This window comes from Sturnus vulgaris, unplaced genomic scaffold (genome assembly GCF_052056855.1).
Source record: "Sturnus vulgaris isolate bStuVul1 unplaced genomic scaffold, bStuVul1.hap1 Scaffold_192, whole genome shotgun sequence".
In the NCBI taxonomy this organism is placed as follows: Eukaryota; Metazoa; Chordata; class Aves; order Passeriformes; family Sturnidae; genus Sturnus; species Sturnus vulgaris.
The window spans coordinates 2,705,493-2,724,710 of NW_028276155.1; positions in this window are offsets into that span (position 1 = coordinate 2,705,493).

A 19,218-nucleotide genomic window follows, 5' to 3' on the forward strand; every position below is an offset into this window, starting at 1 on the left:
ACTCACACTCACACACTTTACTATTATTTCCACACTCACACACCCTTTACCACAATTCTTGCCTTTCTCGTCGCCGCGAGTGGCAAGTGCTGGATCTGCGCAATCACTGTTGCGTCTGACGACCAGCGCCTAGGCTTCCTTTTCCACAACCTTTAAGACGTCCTTTGCCCCCGGTGCGGGATCACCGTCCCGTCTTAATCGGCGGGCTTTCCCTTTCAATAAAGAATAAAGCACCTTGCGGGCTTACCTCACAGTCGTCCGTCAGGCGCGGGGTCGGGCACGGGTTGATGTCTCCCCAGAAATCACCTGGTGCCGGCGTGGAGTAGATCAGCTCGCGAACCGCCCCTGCCGCCCCCGGAGTCCTGCCGCGGTCGCCAAAACTGCTGCCCGAAACCCCAAGTAAAACACAAACTAACAGAGTGTCAGTTTATGCGGTGCTTTATTCAGGGCCCGGAGACCTGCGGACTCGCGTCCCAAGTCAGGATCCCACTGGTTCCCTTTTTAGAGGGTTTTTTATACCCTTTTTACAAATGGTTTGTGTGCAGAAGTGCACATTCTTCTATAGATACATTCACCTTGTAGATAGCATTTTGCGTCATAAATCTTACATGGTTGCTTATCTTAGGACTATAGTGTTCTCCCCCTCAATCTCTCTCTTACGCCACTGCCCACCACCAGTACTTTATTTATGTTTATACTTTAACCTTATCACTAACGGTTCTGCATGCTCTTAGCACAGCACATTCCTAAGTTAGTTTCCCAGGGCCTACTCTGGGGACTGCAGTCTTCAAGCCATAGCATTACTACTACTATTATGGTTTATACACTTTATATTCTAATATTCAGGATTTCTAGTCCATACGGTAACACGGGGGCTCAGTCTGGAGCCACCTAGAAAGGGCTTCCTCCTTGCTTGGTCGAGCCCGCCGCACTCACTCCCAGCTTCCACCACCTTTTTAACTCTGATAGTTTCCAAAAAAATCACTGACCTGTCATTGACAGTTACAGACACAAGAGGGCAGCATTACATCAGAAACAATAGAATCTCACGCCTCAGCAAAGAACAGAAATCTTAACTTGTTGCAATGACAGTTAATAACACAAGAGGGCAGTGTTACACCAGATATTGCACGGGTCCACTACAGAAAACAGAGAAGACATTCCCCAAAATCCAAAATCTCCACCACCAAAATGAGAGTGATGCAAACACAAAACACCAACCACCATATAAAATACTTCCTTCCACCACCCTACAACAAACAACAAGCACAATTTATGGCAGTTATGGTTATAGCAGTGACTTATGCTGTTAATAATACTGAGAACACCTTGGTTCGTTCAAGTTACCCCCAAACTTGCTAGTGGCCACCCTAAGTGGTCAACAGAAACCCCTTTGCCGGCTTCCAAATACCTTCCCCAAACCTGTCAGCTCTGTGTGTCGGATGTCTCTGACACACTATTAGCCATGTGCAGGCATCCCTAGTGTCTTACAGGCTCACCTTACCTTGGGCCTCCCCCAAAACATTTTGGTCAAACGTTCCTCTTGGCCATATAGGAGGTTGGTTGCTCGTCCCTGCAGAGAGTGACCGGGGAGCAGAGGTCAGCTCCAGAAAAAGTCCGGGGTGCACTGGGATGTCGACGTCCCCTGTGCTCCAGCACACAGACGAAGACCTTCTGGCTGGCTCAACAACTGATTTCGAGAATCAGCACTTGACACTGCAATTTTAGAGAGTGTTTCATTGGCAGCACATGGGGGACATATGGGGAGATGTTTTTTCCAAACCACGTGTACCTGGTCAAGAGAGGTTCCGGATATAAATACACATTGATCCCACAAGCCCACACCTCTCTGCCCACCCATCTCCACCTTCTCCACCTTCTCTCCCTTTGTATTATGATTAGCTGCCACCCCTCCTGGTGGTTGTGTTTGGTGGTTTTTGGGATGAAGGCCATATGTCTTCCTCAGTAATCGCTGTTTGACCTCTGCTTTTGGGCAGGCACAGTGGAGGTTTGGCTCTCCCTCAGGTCAGCTTGTCCCACTCAAAACCACCCATCTGGTCCTGGCTGGTTTCTGGAGCCACAGGTTTCTGTTTTGTTGGGTTTGTACAATAGCCAGGTCTTGCTTTGCTGAGTTTTACAATATATGTTATCTTAAAGTTTTTCCCTGGGAAATAAGTTCCTATATGGTTTGTTACACAATATTTCTGCTATCTGTTCAATTTCCCCTCTACCTGCTTAAGCACATCATAGACTTCTAAAGTTCTGAATTTTCAAAACCATTTATGTTCCCCATCTCACTAGATCACACTGGGAGCCTCTAGACCACACTGGGAGCAGGTTTGGGCACATCAGCCCTTAGTGGTTTATACTGGGAGCTGCTCCCGCAGGTCTCAGGGGCTCAGGAGTGGCTCCCAATACTTGCTGGCTTATACTGGTGCCCTCCCAGTATAAACCTGGGAGCCCTTAGACTACACTGAGGATGGGTTTGGGTGCATGAGGCCTTACTGGTTTATACTGGGAGCTGCCATCATGGGCCTCAGAAGCTCAGGAGTGGTTGCCAGTGCTTACTGGTTTATACTGGTGCCCTCTCAGTCTATGCCTAGGAACACCAGTGGGTGCTGGCGGGCAGGCAGGACCCTGAGGCCAAGCTATCCTTTGCTGGGGCACTGCTGAGCTGTGACTTCTCCAACTTCTCGGCCTGGCACCACTGCCTGCAGCTGCCAGGGCTGGGGCACTATCCCACAAAAGGCTGAAGAAATGTGAGCAATTCCCCAGTAAAATTCCCACCATTTCACAGGATCCCCAAAATTTTCCAGCCCCTCTCTCACCTAAATTGGGAGGTGATGCGTTCTGTTGGGTTGAATGAGTAGAACTGGTGTCTCTAAATCCCCTTTGACTTTAATGGGTACACCTGAACTCTGGTACACTTGACTATTCAGATACTGGGGTGTCCCTCACTGCCCCCTAGAGATTTTGGGGTTCCCCCTTGCCCCCCCCCCCCAGACCTAGAGCTGGTGCAGAACACTGTCTTCAGCAACTCCACGGATCAAAGAGCCTGGGTGTACCTGCACTGCATCCTCTCCTGAGGTAACTCAGGGCTCCCTCCCACCCTTGAGGCCCTCACCTGGAGTTTTGGGGTATCCCCTGAATGTTGGGGTGCCCCCCAACAGCCCCTCGGCTGCCAAGACTCATCTGTGTCCACGTCGACAGGGAGGACAGTGGCCATCATCTTCTCCTGGCCTGTCAAGGTGAGTCAGGACACTTGGGTGTCCCAAAATAACCTGGAGATCCCCCAAAATTATCTGGGTACACCTGTGTACTCCCCCAAACCACCTGAATTACCCCAAAAATCACCTGGATACACCTGGGTACCCCTTGAACACCTAAATCACCCAAATCCCCTGAGGGCCCCCAAAACTGCTGTCCCAAAAATCTTCATTGCTTTGACTGGGTGGACCTGGTGTCCCTGAATCCCCATTGACTTTAAAGGGTACATGTTGAGTTCTGTTTATACCCATTTATCTCTATAAATCCCTCCCAGTGTTCCTACTTATGCCTCAGTGCTCCCAGTAACCCCAGTGTCCCCCCCTTAGCCCTTCCCAGTGCTCCCAGTTGAACCACTAACCCTTCCCAATCAAGCCCTATTAATGGGTAGTCCTGGTATCCCTCAATCCCCTTTGACTTCAATGGGTAGACCCAATGTCTGAAAATTTTTGGTGCCAAAAATCCCAACTTTGGGCTCAGAATTCCCAGATTTGGGGCTGAAAACGAAGATTTGGGGCTTAAGTGGAGGCACAGCTGCAGCACAGGCTGAAGGTGTGGGATCAAGAATTTGTGATTAGCTCCCAGGAATTTTGGCAGGACTTCCAGAGTGTCAGCACCATGATCCTGAAATGGAAAATTCCCAGAATTCAACCCAGTATTTCCCCCAAATTTCCCCATTCTAGCACCAAATTTCTGCAAAATCCCCATTGACTTTAATGCGTAAACCTGGTTTCCCTAAATCCCTACTGATTTCAAAAGGTAGACCTGATGTTCCTAAATCCCCTTTGATTTTTTTAAAATAGGTCGACTTGCTATTCCTACATTGCCATTGATTTCTGTCACGATCCACTATTAATGCAGAGCGGGGGTCGTGATGGTTCTTTTGATCTCAAAGGTGCAAACAGGCAAAATGCAGGGGACAAAATCAGTTTATTCAACAGCAGAAAATCAGTTTATTCAACAACAGCAATGCATTTCATCAAATGCCAACAACTCAGTTACAGTAAAGGAGAGAGGTATAGGAAACAAAGTATAGGGAGAGGGGAAGGAAAGGAAGGGATGGGAGAATAGCTACCAACAGACGAGACGGGCGTCCTCGCGGGTCATCCGATAAACGAGTCCTCGTCCATGGGGAGATCTCAGGGGTCTTCATCAGTGGAGAGATCTCAAAGGGTTCTTTCCAGAGGGTCACTCTTTTATAGTCCTTCTCCAAAGCGAGTGGCCTCTGGCCAAAAGGTGGGAAGATTTATGGACCATTGTGTGGTGCTGCAGGAGACAGGTACGGACAAGCAGTCCTCAGTTGATACAACACAGTCTCTGGTTGGTGCCATGACAGCACAGTCCAGTGAACACAATACACCAGCACACAGTCACGAGCATCCACCTTGGCCAGGCCAGTAAACCATTGTTCGGAGTCAGTCTGGGTGGGGTCCTCGAGGTCTCCTTGCGACGGTCGGGAGGCAAAATCGAGGGGAACTTGGGACCGACCCTTACACCACCCCGTGACTCACAATCGTCGTCAAGAGCGCCCCTTTGTGGAGTTGTGGTGAAGTCTTCAGTTGTGGTGTCTTCAGGACTCGTCCCCGTTGGTAGCATATCCCGGAAAACAGAGACAGGAAAGTAGGAAAAAGATAAGGGACAGGATAAGGAAAAGGAGAAAAGGGAAAACAAAACAGATTCAAATGCCAATTATGTTCAATTTTGTTGATTGCTAACGACTTCAAACAATTTGTTCAATTCTTTAAATATTTTTTTTTCAATTTTGATTAGAAATAAATCAATTTTTAAAGCAAGTTTTTGATTAAACAATTCTAAAGCAAGTTTTTGATTAAACAATTCTAATTGAAATTAGAATATAAAAAAGAAAAAAAGAAAATATTCATTTTTTATTTTATTTGAAACCTTGTGTCAATAACCCTGGGAATGTCAACAGTAGCCGATCTGGGTATATCTGTCACAGATGCCAATTGTGTTAATAGTTTTGTTATTCTCCAAGTCATGATGTATAGAATTGCTGACAAAACAAAACCAATTAAAACCAAAAGCAAGAGAACAATGATTGGATGACACAATTTGTTCAGGACACCTGTAGCAGTAGGTGACCACCCAAATAGAGTATCCCACCACCTGTGTTCAGCATCTGTCTTTACTCTTTCTAAAACACGATGTATTTTTTCCACATTGTGATGAACAGCTATTAGAGTTTTCTGTGGGTTTTTCTTGATCTTCTCCAAAATTTCGATCAGATCTTGGTGGAGCAACAATTGCTTCACCAGAGAGAGGTTCATTCCAATTGGAGTGGGCAATAGATGGTGGATCAATGTGTAATTTGACTGCAAAAGATGGTGAGAAGTAACTGGGGCTACATAGGAAAAATCACATCCTGAAATCCTAGTAAAGTTACAGACACAAAAGTTTGAGTGATTTTTAGTATTCAGTACCAAATTTTCTATAAAAACACTATCACAAGCAGTTCTAAAGCATGCACATCCATTGCCTATATATACTAATACAGTTTCAGGAATCTCATTTGGATGGATTTCAAAGTTACAAACATTCTGTTCTGTGTCCAAGCAGATATCTTGAGCTCTGATTGCATTACTTTCACAGATGAACCCTTGTTGTTCCCGGACAATGCAAGTTTCCAAATTGACAGTTTGCCACCTCCCACCAATTTGACAGGCCCATTCCCTATGCTCGAAAGGATAGAGAATAGCTCCGTCATGATTCAACCCTAATGCAATGATGGGGAATATTGAATGCACTGAAGCATTACAAATCGTCAGTACAAAGGCTGTGGCAGTGTTTGTGCTGGGATCATAGGTAAAATTTACTAAGTTCCACCAGGACTGGAATTCTTTTTCAAAATCAGTGGCACTGTCCCAGACTATTTTTCGGATTTCAGTGGGAAAAGTGCCTTCCTCACCTTCTCTTATAATTAAAGCAGCAACCGACTGTATCCACAACTGGGCCTGGATACAACTGAGAGCCAAAGAGATGTCATTTTGAGTAGCACCAAGTGCATCAATTATCAATTTGTGGTCATTTACGTTTACCTTTTCCCAACTTGGTAATATGTTTGATAACAACCATTGTTGGGCTCCCAAAGCTGTTAAGGCTGTTTGTAGGGGCCGTTGTAATTTGGTTACATCTCCAGCTGTGGTAGCCAATTTATTCATTAGTACTTCTGAATCGATGCTATTCAAAATTCCCAATCCTGTTCCCACAACACCGGTTATGTCTCTTGCCATTCGTTTTTTAGCAGGATTTCGTTTCCGCAGCCAGGTTGTCCATCCCTCAAAAGAAGTTTGCAGAAAGGGTGAACAAGCTGGTTGGACTTCTGAGACATTATTTTGCATCAATAATTTGATTTGTTTGAGAGACCATGCCGGATTAAACAATATTTGTTGTTGGCCAGTTTTTCTAATTACATAAGGTCCAAATTGAAAAATTGTAGGGCTTAGCACAACCGGTGGTTGGGTAGTAGGTGTTACAACATTAACATCAAGCTCTCCCCAGTATTTTGTATCATTTTTCCCACACATGATTTTATAGGAAAATTGTACAGCAGTTAGGTTTAGCCAACAGTCTTGATTTTGGGGCTTGCAATATAAAGTCCGGCCATGAGATTCTATGCCATAACTGTATGCAGGTTCGGTGAGGGATCCAGTTGCTAATTTACAAGTTATTGCAACATTATCACCTTGTGTCACCAAGAAAGGAGGGAAAACCTTGTTTTTGTCATCTAACACTAGGGGGGTACTTACACCACGGTATATAACTACGGCGGTTAGCGTGGGTTTTTCTATAGCATTTATTCTGAATTTATAGGTCAGGCCTTTCAAGCTGGACTCATCTGTTGTGTTATTCTGCCAGGAGCATGTTACATAGGTTGGTCTGGTTAAAGTAAAGTTATGCCAACAGTCAGTAAGTTCATCTGCACAAAGCTTTGTAACTTCAACGTTGTTGGTGTCAGGGTCCAGGGTATAGTTACCAACCTTCCTTTGGCGACAGCACAGTATTAGGGGAGCTTGTTTTTTACATGTCCATGCTGTTGTGGGGCAGAGACTCGCCGTGATGTTAGGGTGCAAACTACTGGTTATATCTGATTTTAAGTAATTCCCGGTGATTGTAATGGTGGTGGCTTTCTCATGAAGGGATTTTTCCACTTTTCTGCATCCTACCTTGATTTCTTCACCAATTATTCCTGTTAGTACCCTAGCCCAGTCCTTTTTGTCCCAACCCCAGTCACTTGAACGGTATACCTCAGAACCATGCAGTACTACGGTCGCAAGGCTTGGGTGACGATCTCTGGGGTAGGGTCCTAGAGCACTGGTATGCCTGATGGAAGCTTCAGACCACGGCCACTGGGCCGAGTTTTGGCCATGGTGTGGTGGTAGGATACAGAAAAATATCAAAAAGATGATCATGGTTCGTCCAGTCCCCATGTCCCTCGGTGGTCTTCTGTGAAAGCAAACATAACAGAGTCTGCCACCAAAAGGCAGGAGGTCAAAATGATGGAACAATCCAACGGGTACTTATCCGATGCTCCTTTCCCAGAGCATTGGTGGCTACCCATGCATATTTATTTAGAGGAGTTTTTAGTACTAGTGGTACTTCTCCTACAGTAGGGAGGTTTACCAAAACAGGTTGCCCAGGATAATGGACTGGATTTTTGGAATCATTAGGTCCCTGTAGTGCAGGAATGATGCTTGGGGCTTTTAGACAAAAAGCAGTTATTTTGGGACACCCGTTTACCCCCCATCTATCATTTATACCTTTTACAGCTTGCCATAATCGAAGATCCCAACCTCCCTCATGTGGCTTTAGGAGTCGCTTTAGAAGACCATTGGTCCTTTCTACAATCCCGTTGGCTTGAGGATAATAGGGGGTGTGAAAAGTCCACTTTATTCCTTCTTCCCTTGCCCATTCTTGTACTACTTTAGCAGTAAAGTGGGACCCATTGTCAGATTGAATCTCCTGCGGCTTTGGAAATGTCCCAAACCATTCTCGCAATGCCTTAACAGTATTTTCTCCTGTAGCTCTATTAAAGGCTTCAGCTTGAACTAGCCCTGAAATTATTTCCACTCCCACCAGCACGAAGTGTTTACCACCAGACTTCTTAAAGGGGCCGATATAATCTACCTGCCATGCATCCCATAGGCCTTTACCTTTCCTTAAGTGCAGAGGGTCATCTTCCAAAGGATGCCTTTCTAGTCGTCTGCGGCATTGCTCACAAGCTGATATGCATGTTTTACACATTTCCCTGGTGACAGGCCAGCCACGAGCAAGGGCTTCTTTGTATAAATCTTTGGCACCTGTGTGTTGTCTTTTTATATGCAACCATTCTAACAGATGTTCCCAATCTTCTGTAATTTGTTCCTTTTTCAGGGGACTTAGTCTTGCTAACTCATCAGCGGCATTATTCCATTCACCAGCTAAATTTCCATCTGTCTGATGGGAAGCCACCCACCCCACAGCAAAGTTCCCGTGACTTGCTATATCTAGAATTTCTTGCCATTTTTCCTTGTGCCATACTGGGATTCTGTTGACTTCCCAATCATTTTGCTGCCAGAAAGGAAGCCACTCTGTACATCCTTTAAACACAGCATAGGAGTCAGTGTAAATACAAACAAGAGAGGTATTATGTGCCTCCTGCTTGAAAACACTCCAAACGGCAATCAGTTCACCAACCTGAGCACTGCCTTCTCCCTCAGTAATAATTCGTTCACCAGATGAAGTATGAAGGGCCACTGCTCTGTATTTCCACACTTTTCCCTCTCGTTTGGCAGAGGCATCAGTAAACCAGGAATTCACTGATTGTTCAGGGGAGAAAGGAGGGGCCACTTTAATTACTGAGGCAGGTTTATCGTGGCTGTTAGCCAAATTCTCAGTTTCTTGTATAGCCAGACTTTTTGCAGCTCCTTCTGTTACAGAGAAGATGTTACAGTAATGTTCTATCTGGGCATACCACTTCCTGACTGAGGATCTCTGGGCCACCCCGTCAGGGGGAGGGGTCCCGCTGGTGACTGCTTTGATAACTTTGAAGGGGCCTCTTAATACAATTGGTTGTTGACGTGTAATTTTTTCCACTTCTATGAGAGCTATACTAACAACAAAAAGCCCCTTTTCCCAGGTGGTGTATTTTTTTTCGGCATCTTTAAAACCACGAGAATAAAAACCAACCGGCCTTGTAGGGCCTTCTGGACCCCGTTGCCATATGTGCACTGATAGCCCCGAGGTAGCAAATCCCCATTCTACCTGGAAAGGATCTGTGGGATGAATAGGGCCTAGGGCTTGATGTGCAGTTGCTTCGAAAATCAGAAGTTGTAGTGCTTCCTCCTGAGAAGGGGTCCAATCCCATTTTACTTTTTTCCTCAGCAAGTCATAAAGGGGTCTGGCAATAATTGAAAAATCAGGGATGTGTTTTCTCCAAAACACTAATAATCCCAGAGCTTGTTGAAGCTCTTTCCTGGATCCGGGCATTTTAATTTGATCCAGAGAAGTTAGGGTATCCGGTGGAATACATGTCATGCCTCCTTTCCACCAAATCCCTAAAAACTTCACTTCCTGTGAGGGTTTTTGAATTTTCTCTGGGGGAATTTGTAAGTCAAGGCTTTCCAGATGAGAGATTATTTTCTGTTGGGTATCCCCCACTACTTCTATTTCATCCCCTCCCACCAGAATATCATCAATGTATTGATAGACAGCTACATTGTCAGGTTTGGGTATCTTTTCTAATTCCTGTGCTAAAGCATGGTGGGCTAGAGTAGGGGAGTGTTTATAGCCTTGAGGAAGCCTAGTGAAGGTGTATTGCTGTCCTTCCCAGGTGAAGGCAAAACGGTCCATGTCCTCTGGTTGTATAGGTATCATAAAGAACATGTCTTTGACATCTATAGTTGCCATGATTGTATGAGCCTTCTCCTGAATTGAAGTTATAAGTTCAGCTAAATTTGGGACAGCTGCTGTGAGAGGATCTGTGTTTGCATTTAGTCTGCGAAAATCTACTGTCAGCCTCCACTTTCCGTTAGGTTTACGGACTGGCCACACTGGGGAGTTAAAGGGAGAATGAGTGTCAATTATCACTCCCTGATCTCTCAGGTCCTGAATAACTGGCTTGATTCCTTCTTTGGCACCAGTGGGAAGTGGGTATTGTTTCACATTAGTAATTTTACTGAAAGGTAAGGAGGGTGCAGTTTGGAGCAGATTAATATTAAAACGTGGTGTGCCAAAAGACCAGAGACAACCCTCCTCGTCTTCCCACTGCCTCCCAGCGAGGACATCCATTCCTAATAAATCATTTGGAATATCCCCAATTACAATTTTAATAAGTAACAAATTCTCTTCTCCAGGTAGTAGGATTTTTATCAGAGCTATATCCATAGCTTCTGTGGTCCCCAAGGCATTAAGGACAAAGCATTGTCTCCTCGTTGGAACAACTCCACATTTCTGCGCAGCTTTTCTTGTTAGTGCAGAAATTTGAGCTCCAGTGTCAACCACAAAAGTGACAGGTGACCTTCTAGGACCAACTATTGCTGTTATCAGGAGGTCCCCAGTATTGTGGTTTCTGGTGAGCGTTCTAAGAAATAACCAGTTTCCCCCCCCATCCCTCTGCTCACCCACGAGAGATGGGGTTTCTAGTTTCCCTGCTTCTGAAGCCGTTTTAGTTCCATTCCCAAAGACTGAGAAGGAGGAAACTCTGACTCAGCTCTCAGAACCTGTAGAGGAGATTGATTTGGCTCACTGCCCAGAATCTGGGGAGGGGTTAGGTTTGACTCACTGACCATGACTGGTGGAGGAGGAGGTGCACTAGGCTGAACAGTAGGAGAGTTTGATGTAAGGATCTTAGGGCAATGCCAATTCACAACAATTTTTATCAACTTGTCAAGTGGTAAGCCATCCATAACATCTTTAGGAATTTGTTTCTTTAACCCCAACGACCACCAGTACTGACGAGAAGTATTCAACTTCCCCTTTTCTGGCTTATCACTACTAGGAGAAATGATGTGTCTAACACCCTTGGTTTTCTCCACTTTATCCTCTGGGATTTTTACGGGTCCATATTTCCTACTGAAATTCAGCAATTCCTCTGCCACTTCGCTCCATGTCCAGATTTTACGGTTATTGTCCGGAGACTCTGGAGTCCGTCTAGGAGGGGTTTCATAGGGAGGGAAAGAGTCCACGGAACCAGATCGCTCACGTGAGTTTCTAAGAAATCTATCTAATCTTTCTACAGGTGTCATGGATGCAATAGTTTTTTGAAGGAGAATTGCGGTAGATTTGAGAGTTTCTGGGAGACCACGAATTAAAGGGGTCATGATTTCAGGCATTACAGGTAATTGCATAGGTGATTCATAGGTGGTAGTCAGTTTTCTCTCATGTATCATTTGCAAGCAAGCAGCTTTGTGAATGTTTTCCAAAAGTTGGTCGAGAGTACCAACTAAAGCTATAGGGTCTCCCCTTTCCAGGGGGTTAAGCCCCCCGGCCCAGAAAGCTGCACGTTGGGTCAAGGACCATGGGTAGCTTTTATCTCCGGTTGTTAAGAAAACTCCATGTCCCCAGTACCCACTAGCTTCGCTTTCTGATAATTTAATCTGATCTCCCCCAGTAAGAGACACTCGAAATACATATTCAGTTTCTGTTTCATGAGGGAGTCGCCCATATTCCTTTTTCAGTTTTGCTAATTCAGTGGCAGAATATGGGATTTCTTTTGTAGATATGTTTGGTTCAAAATCATCAGGACCAAGATAAGTATATTGTGTTTTAACCATAGGTCTTAATTTTGGACAGCAGTTTTCCCCAAGATTTTTCATTACAGTTAACTCCTTTTGGGGATAAATTTGATTAATGTGAACAATCTCCTTTTCCTCTGTTTCTGTGTGTGTTTCATTCTGCTTTAATTTTTTTGCACATTCCTTTTTTAGGGCAGCCTGTAGCATATGATTTTCGTCTCGCAATGAGTGGTTCTCATTTTGCAGAATTTGAACAAGATTTTGCAAAGAATCTATAATTGTGCTTTCTTCACTCACTCGCTTAAAGCGAGTTTCTATGGCTGCCGTAAGACAAGCTCCCAAAACTGAGCAGAGTATGGTTTTATTTTTGCCCAGTTTGAACCTTGACTCATGTTGCAAGGAATATATCCTATCAATCACATTCTCCAGATTAAACCAATTATTGTTCGCCCATTCCTCCCCACCTTGGGACGGTCTGGCGCTATACTTAGCTAATAGAGCATAGAATGCAGCTTTATTTGTTACAGTGGAATTCTCACTCATTTTGTGAAGGGATAAGTAAAAACCACAACAGGGAGGTCTATTGCTTAAGTTACCACACACAACGAAACAGCTTCCGCTGTGTGCCCCCCTTCGCTTCCCTGTGTAGGTGAAGAGACCAAACTACTTGGGAGGCACTCCTTAGTTACCAAAACACCAGGTTGTCTCTTCACTGCACCAAGTAGTCAAACATCATAAAAAACAACAAAACAACAACAACAGCAACAACAACAACAACAACAACAGTGTCCCGCCTTTTGCACCAGTAGATCTTTTGTGAAATTCTGACGACAGAACCCTCAAGCGAGTCTGGGGATGCTCCACACCAAGGTGTCTGCAGTCTGCGGGAAATCAGAAAAACCCCCCTTGCTTTCTAGACAGGCTCACCCATCCGAGGTGGCCAGCTAGGTGCGGCTGGAGTAAGACTTCCTTCCCCTGATACAGACTACAGACAACCTTGCATCCCTTCTGTCTGCCAGAAAATCCTGTCCGTGACGCCAATTTAATGTCACGATCCGCTATTAATGCAGAGCGGGGGTCGTGATGGTTCTTTTGATCTCAAAGGTGCAAACAGGCAAAATGCAGGGGACAAAATCAGTTTATTCAACAACAGAAAATCAGTTTAGTCAACAACAGCAATGCATTTCATCAAATGCCAACAATTCAGTTACGGTAAAGGGGAGAGGTACAGGGTAAGGAAAGGGGAAGGAAAGGAAGGGATGGGAGAATAGCTACCAACAGACGAGACGGGCGTCCTCACGGGTCATCCGATAGACGAGTCCTCGTCCGTGGGGAGATCTCAGGGGTCTTCATCAGTGGAGAGATCTCAAAGGGTCTTTTCCAGAGGGTCGCTCTTTTATAGTCCTTCTCCAAAGCGAGTGGCCTCTAGCCAAAAGGTGGGAAGATTTATGGACCATTGTGTGGTGCTGCAGGAGACAGGTACGGACAATCAGTCCTCAGTTGATGCAACACAGTCTCTGGTTGGTGCCACGACAGCACGGTCCAGTGAACACAATACACCAGCACACAGTCATGAGCATCCACCTTGGCCCGGCCAGTAAACCATTGTTCGGAGTCAGTCTGGGTGGGGGTCCTCGAGGTCTCCTTGCGACGGTCGGGAGGCAAAATCGAGGGGAACTTCAGACTGACCCTTACAGGATGGGATCCCTGGGATGTGATCCCTGGGATAGTATGTGATCCCTGGGATGGGATCCCTGGGATGGAATTGGATGCAATGGGATGGGAACCCAGGGATGGGATGGGATCTCTGGGATGAGAGCCCTGGGATGGGATGGGATGGGATCGCTGGGATGGATTCCCTGGGATGGAATACCTGGGATGGGATGGGATGGGATCCTTGGGATGGGATGGGATGGGATCCCTGGGATGGGATGGGATGGGATGGGATGGGATGGGATGGGATGGGATGGGATGGGATGTGATGGGATGGCATGGCACGGCATGGCATGGCATGGCATGGCATGGCATGGCATGGCATGGCATGGCATGGCATGGCATGGCATGGGTTGGGATGGGATCCCTGGGATGTGATGGGATCCCTGGTTTGGGATAGGATCCCTGGGATGGGATCTCTGGGATGGGATGGGATCCCTTGAATGGGGTGGGATCCTTGGATGGGATGGGATGGGATGGGGTCCCTGTGATGGGATGGGATGGGATCCCTGGGATGGGATCCCTGGGATGGGATGGGATCCCTGGGATCGGATGAGATCCCTGGGATGGGACGGGATCCCTGGGATAGTATCCCTAGGATGGGATTGGATGGGATCCCTGGTATGGATTCCCTGGGATGGGATCCCTGGAAAGGGATAGAATGGGATCCCTGGGATGGGATGGGATCCCGGGGATGGGATGGGATCCCTGGGATGGGATGGGATCCCTGGGATGGGATCCATGTGATGGGATGTGATCCATGGGATGGGATGGGATCCCTGGGATGGGATCCTTGTGATGGGATGGGATCCCTGGAATGGGATAGAATGGGATCCCTGGGATGGGATTGGATCCCTGGGATGGGATGGGATGGGATCCCTGTGATGGGATCCCTGTGATGGGATGGGATCCCTGGAATGGGATCCCTGCGATGGGATTGGACGCCTGGGAACGGATGGGAGGGGGTGGGATGTGATCCCTGGGATGGGATAGGATGGGATGGGATGAGATGGGATCCCTGGGATGGGATGGGATGGGATGGGATGGGATCCCTGGGTGGGATCCCTGGGATGGGATCCCTGGGATGGTATGGGATCCCTGGGATGGGATCCCTGGGATGGGATCGGATGGGATACCTGGGATCGGATGGGATTCCTGGGATGGGATGGAATGGGATGGGATGGGATCCCTGGGATAGTGTGGGATCCCTGGGATGGGATGGGATGGGATGCGATAGGATGGGATGGTTTGGGATTCCTGGGATGTGATCCCTGGGATGGGATCACTGGGATGGAATGGGATCGGATCCCTGGGATGGGATGGGATCCCTGGGATGGGATCCCTGGGATGGGATCCCTGGGATGGAATGGGATGGGATCCCTGGGATGGGATGAGATCCCTGGGATGGATTCCCTGGTGTGGGATCACTGGGATGGGATGGGATGGGTTCCCTGGGATGGTATGGGATGGGATGGGATGGAATGGGATCCATGGTATGGGATCCATGGTATGGGATCCCTGAGATGGGATCCCTGGGATGGGATGGGATGGGATGGGATGGGATGGGATGGGATGGGATGGGATGGGATCCCTGGGATGGGAACCCAGGGATAGTATGGGATCCCTGGGTTGGGATCCCTGAGATGGGATCCATTGGATGGGTTGGGATCCCTGGGATGGAACCCTGCGCTGGGATCCCTGGGATGGGATGGGATGGGATCCCTGGGATGGTATGGGATCCCTGCGATGGGATCCCTGGGATGGGATGGGATGGGATGAGATGAGATGGGATGGGTTGGGATGGGATGGGATCGTATCCCTGGGATGAGATCCCTGTGATGGGATCCCTGGCATGTGATTGGCTGGGATCGCTGGGATGGAATGGTATGGTATGGTATGGTATGGTATGGTATGGTATGGTATGGTATGGTATGTGATCCCTGGGATGGGATGTGATCCCTGGGATCGATGGGATCCCTGGGATGGGATCCCTGGGTTTGGATGGGATGGGATCCCTGGGATGGGATGTGATGCCTGGGATGGGATCCCTGGGATGGGATGGGATCCCTGGGTTGGGATTTCTGGGATCAGATCCCTGAGTTGGGATCCATGGGATGGTATGGGATGGGATCCCTGGGATGGGATGGGATGGGATGGGATGGGATGGGATGGGATGGGATGGGATGTGATCCCTGGGATGAGATAGGATGGGATGGGATGGGATGGAATTGGAACACTTGGATGGGATGTGATGGGATGGGATGAGATGGGATGGGATTTGATGGTATCCCTGCGATGGGATCCCTGGGATGGAATGGGATGGGATGGGATTCGATGGGATGGAATGGGATGGGATCCCTGGGATGGGATGCCTGGGACGTGATAGGGTCCCTGGGGTGGGATCCCTTGGATGGGATGGGATCCCTGGGATGGGATGGGATGCCTGTGACGTGATAGGGTCCATGGGATGGGGTCCCTGGGATGGGTTGGCATCCCTGGGATGGGATGGGATGGGATCCCTGAGATGGGATGTGATGCGATGGGATGGGATGGGATTGGATGGGATCCATGGTATGGGATATATGGGATGTCATGGAATGGGATCGGAAGGAATGGGATAGCGGGGCTGGGATGGAATGGGATGGGATCCCTGGGATGGGATGGGATCCCTGGGATGGGATGGGATCCCTGGGATGGGATCCATGGGATGGGATGGGATCCATGGGATGGGATGGGATCCCTGGGATGGGATCCCAGGGAAGTGATTGGATCCCTGTGATGGCATCCCTGTGATGGGATGGGATCCCTGGAATGGGATCCCTGGGATGGGATTGGATCCCTGGGAACGGATAGGATGAGGTGGGATGTGATCCCTGGGATGGGATAGGATGGGATGGGATGGGATAAGATGGGATCCCTGGGATGGGATGGGATGGAATGGGATGGGATGGGATAAGATGGGATCCCTGGGATGTTATGGGATCCCTGCGATGGGATCCCTGGGATGGGATGGGATCCCTGGGATAGTGTGGCATCCCTGGGATGGGATGGCATCCCAGGGATTTGATAGGATGGGATGGTTTGGGATCCCTGGGATGTGATCCATGGGATGGCATCCCTGGGATGGAATGGGATCGGATCCCTGGGATGGGATGGGATCCCTGGGATGGGATCCCTGGGATGGGATCCCTGCGATGGTATGGGATCCCTGTGATGGGATCCATGGGATGGGATGGGATAGGATGGGATCGTATCCCTGGTATGGGATTGGATGGGATCCCTGGGATGGGATGGGATGGGACGGGACGGGGTATGATGTGATGGGATGGGATGGGATGGGATGGGATGGGATGGGATCCCTGGGATGGGATGGGATCCCTGGGATGGGATTCCTTGGACGTGATGGTGTCCCTGGGATGGGATGGAATGGGATGGGATGGGATCCCTGGGATAGTGTGTTATCCCTGGGATTGGATGGCATCCCTGGGATGTGAAGGGATGGGATGGGATTGGATCCCTGGGATGGGATGGGATCCCTGGGATGGGATCCTTGTGATGGGATTGGATCCCGGGGATGGGATGGGATCCCTAGGTTGGGATGGGATCCCTGGGTTGGGATCCCTGGGACGGGATCACTGGGATGGGATTGCATGGGATCCCTCAGATGGGATGAGATGGGATGGGATGGGATCCCTGGAATGGGATCCCTGAGATGGGATCCCTGGGATGGGATGGGATGGGTTCCCTGGGATAGGATGGGATGGGATGGGATCTCTGGGATGGGATGGGAACCCTGGGTTGTGATCCCTCGGATGGGATCCCAGGGATGGGATGGGATGGGATGGGATGGGATGCCTCGGGTGGGATAGGATCCCTGGGATGGGATGGGATCCCTGGGATGGGATGGGATGTGATGGGATAGGATGGGATCCCTGGAATAGGATCCCTGAGATGGGATGCCTGGGATGGTATGGGATGGTATGGGATGGTATGGGATGGGATGGGATGGGATGGGATGGGATGGGATGGGATCCCTGGGATGGGATATTATCCCCCGGATGGGATTCCTGTGATGGTATGGGATCTATGGGATGGTATGTGATCCCTGGGATGGGATCCCTGGGATGGGATCCCTGGGATGGGATTGGATGGGATGGGATGGGATGGGATGTGATGGGATCGCTGGGATGGGATGGGATGGGATCCCCGGAATGGGATGGGATCCCAGGAATGGGATGGGATTCCTGGGATGGGATTCCTGGGATGGGATCCCTGGGATGGGATGGGATCCCTGGGATGGGATACTTGGGATATAATCCCTGGGATGGGATTCCTGGGATGGGATCGGATGCCTGATACGGGATGGGATGGGTTGGGATGGGATGGGATCCCTGGGATGGGATCCCTGGGATGGGATCCCTGCGATGGGATCCCTGCGATGGTATGGGATCCCTGCGATGGGATTCATGGAATGGTATGGGATAGGATGGGATAGGATGGGATCGTATCCCTGGGATGGGATTGGATGGGATCCCTGAGATGGGATGGGATGGGATCGTATCCCTGGGATGAGATCCCTGGGATGGGATCCCTGGGATGGGATGGGAAGGGATGGGATGGGATGGGATGGGATGGGATATGATCCCTGGGATGGGATATGATCCCTCGGATGGGATTCCTGTGACGGTATGGGATCTTTGGGATGGTATGTGATCCCTGGGATGGGATCCCTGGGATGGGATCCCTGGGATGGGATCCCTGGGATGGGATTGGATGGGATGGGATGGGATGGGATGGGATGTGATGAGATCCCTGGGATGGGATCCCTGGAATGGGATGGGATCCCAGGAATGGGAGGGATTCCTGGGATGGGATTCCTGGGATGGGATCCCTGGGATGGGATTCTAGGGATATAATCCCTGGGATGGGATCCCTGGGATGGGATCGGATGCCTGAGACGGGATGGGATGGGTTGGGATGGGGTGGGATCCCTGGGATAGTGTGGGATCCCTGGGATGTGATGGGATCCCTGGGATGGGATGGGATGGGATGGGATCCCTGGGATGGGATTGCTGAAATGGGATCCCTGGTTTGGGATGGGATGGGATCCCTGGGATGGGATCCCTGGGATGGGATGGGATGGGATCCCTTGAATGGGATGAGATGAGATGAGATGAGATGAGATGAGATGAGATGAGATGAGATGAGATGAGATGGGATGGGATGGGATGGGATGCCTGGGATGGGATGGGATCCCTGGGATGGGATCCCTGTGATGGAATGGGATCCATGGGATGGGATGGGATCCCTGGGATGGGATCCCTGGGAAGTGATGGGATCCCTGTGATGGGATCCCTGTGATGGGATCCCTGTGATGGGATGGGATCCCAGGAATGGGATCCCTGGGATGGGATGGGATCCCTGGGATGGGACCATGGGATGGGATGGGATCCCTGAGATGGGATCCCTGGGATGGGATGGGATGGGATGGGATGGGATGAGATGGGAT